The sequence below is a fragment of the Nyctereutes procyonoides genome, unplaced genomic scaffold, assembly GCF_905146905.1.
Source record: "Nyctereutes procyonoides isolate TBG_1078 unplaced genomic scaffold, NYPRO_anot_genome, whole genome shotgun sequence".
Lineage (NCBI taxonomy): Eukaryota > Metazoa > Chordata > Mammalia > Carnivora > Canidae > Nyctereutes > Nyctereutes procyonoides.
This window is the reverse complement of record NW_026575119.1, coordinates 4,442,929-4,445,262: the sequence shown is the minus strand read 5'-3', so window position 1 is coordinate 4,445,262 and position 2,334 is coordinate 4,442,929.

The following is a 2,334-nucleotide window of genomic DNA, read 5'->3' as shown; positions in this document are numbered from 1 at the left end:
GTATGTGTACTGTAATGTCTTCCTAAAATCTAAACAATTCTGAGTTAAAAAACACATTTGATCACAAAGGGTTGAAATAACAGGCTGTGAATGAGTATTGCTATCATGTCCAATTTACAGCTAAGGAAGAAGAGCCCAAAGTAAGTGGGGCGACCTGCCCAAAGTCATACACTAGCAACTGACATAACTAGAATTCCAAAGTCCTTCTGTAACTGGAACCTGATCTCTAAGCCTGTGCTGCTTCTGATAAATTCTGTAGCTCTAAATTTTCTGAACTCTGTCCTATAAATTTTACCTTCATATTTTCAACAGTCTTTGTATGATTTCTAGTTCTCAGTTTCAGGCTACCGAGGAAGCTGTCTTGTTAGAGGACTCCATTACTTAAGAGCTACCAGTGGCTCCCATTGGCTACAGGACTGAGTCTTAATTTCTCACAATGGCATTAAAAACACTTGCCTTAACATGGCCTTGTTGTCTATGTCTGATCTTGACTCTTCAGTCTTTAACTCACTTTTGATATTCTAATTGCATCAGACTCTTCAAGGCCCCATATATTCAAACATTTCTATATGCCAGTGCCTTTAATCATGTGATATTCTTTGCTTGGAATGTTCTCATACACTTTATGTACTTGGTAGTATCTTTCTCAATTTTCAAAGCCTGATTCAATCGCTACATTCTTTAATATACCTTGCTAATTTCGCATGGGCCCTTCATCGCATAACAATCCCACCAAAGCACTGAACCGTTTTTCCGTAATAGCATGGGATTTGCTCACACTCAAGTGCAATATATGTGGTGTTTTTCCTCCTTTTTATTTATGAGGCATTTAAATCATAAGTTATTTTTCTTCTCGACCCTCAGCTGAATTAATGGCATGTAAAAGATATCTAATAATAATTGATTGAAATTAAAATACAGCATTCATGTGAAACATGTCTATTCAGATTTCATTACTTGTCCTCACATGCATCAGGGAATATTAAAATGTAGTTAGCAATTTAAACATGCTTTCTTTGAGTTTATGCAAAAAAAACCTTAAAGTTTTATTTCTATCATTATAACATTTTATCAGCAAATGGAAGGATGCATTAGAGTCAATGCTCAATATATGGGTTAAATAAGTAGAAAAAAGAATAAATTTATTTTATCATGTTAGGGTTTTAATCTTTAATCAATAAACCATTGTTTATCCTGTTTAATTCCAGTCCTGTGTGAATTAATGGCTAGTCTTATCTCTTTTGCTATTGACTTCTCTTACTAGTATGGTCTTTTGTCTCTGTGTTCATATTTTAAGTTTGTGATCTTTTTTCAATGTACCTTTTTATTTCATTAGCATACTTTGAGAATAAAAGTTTGGGTATTTTTGACGTGTCAAGTATCTTTTATTTTTAATGTTAATTTTTAAAAAGATTTTATTTATTTATTCAAGAAACAGAGAGAGGCAGAGACACAGGCAGAGGGAGAAGCAGGCTCCATGCCAGAAGCCTGACGTGGGACTCTATCCCGGGTCTCCAGGATCACACCCTGGGCTGAAGGCGGCACTAAACCCTGAGCCACCAAGGCTGCCTGACGTGTCTGTTAAGTATCAAACATTATTCCTATTTTGGGGAATCCAATGGTTTACTCAAGCAAGAAAATTCTCCCATTCTTTATTTTATATATACATAATGTATACTTTCCTGAGTAGTAGCTCCTTTATACGTTATACTCTGTGCTTATTGGATAGTATTGATTTTTAGAGGATTTTGAATTGAGAATATTACTTTTAACATTCTATTGAAAATTTTTATTTACATTTTATAAACAATGTATACTGGTGTCCCTTTGGGAAGAAGAATTTGAGCAAGGATCTTAGCTTGAAGTTTGTTATTCATTTGTACACATTTGTTGTTTTACACACATATATTTGTTTTATTTTCTCTCTCATTATTCCCCACCCCTCAAGAAGGACAGCAAACTGAGTTATGTCCAATAATTTTGTCATAAAATGCTGCTCTTCTGTTTGCATTGAATTGTTATCTACTCTCATGAGCAGCGGTGTGCCAAGGGACAGATACAATCATTCATGAATGACATTTTGCTCCAGACCTTGCTGTCTCCTCTTATTATTCTTCCTGTCAGATGCTTCCTAAGGACTTCTCATTTTTATTTTTTCCCATTGTTCTATGTTCTCTTTTATGTTCAACCATATGAATGTTTTTCTCCTTCAGGAACCAAATGTAGTGTGAAAGACAGTAGAAAATAGCCATCAACCACTAAGTAGGAAATCACCTTGAATATCATCAATTGGGAATTTTAATTGGGTTAGTGAACTTTGTCTATAAAGAGTAC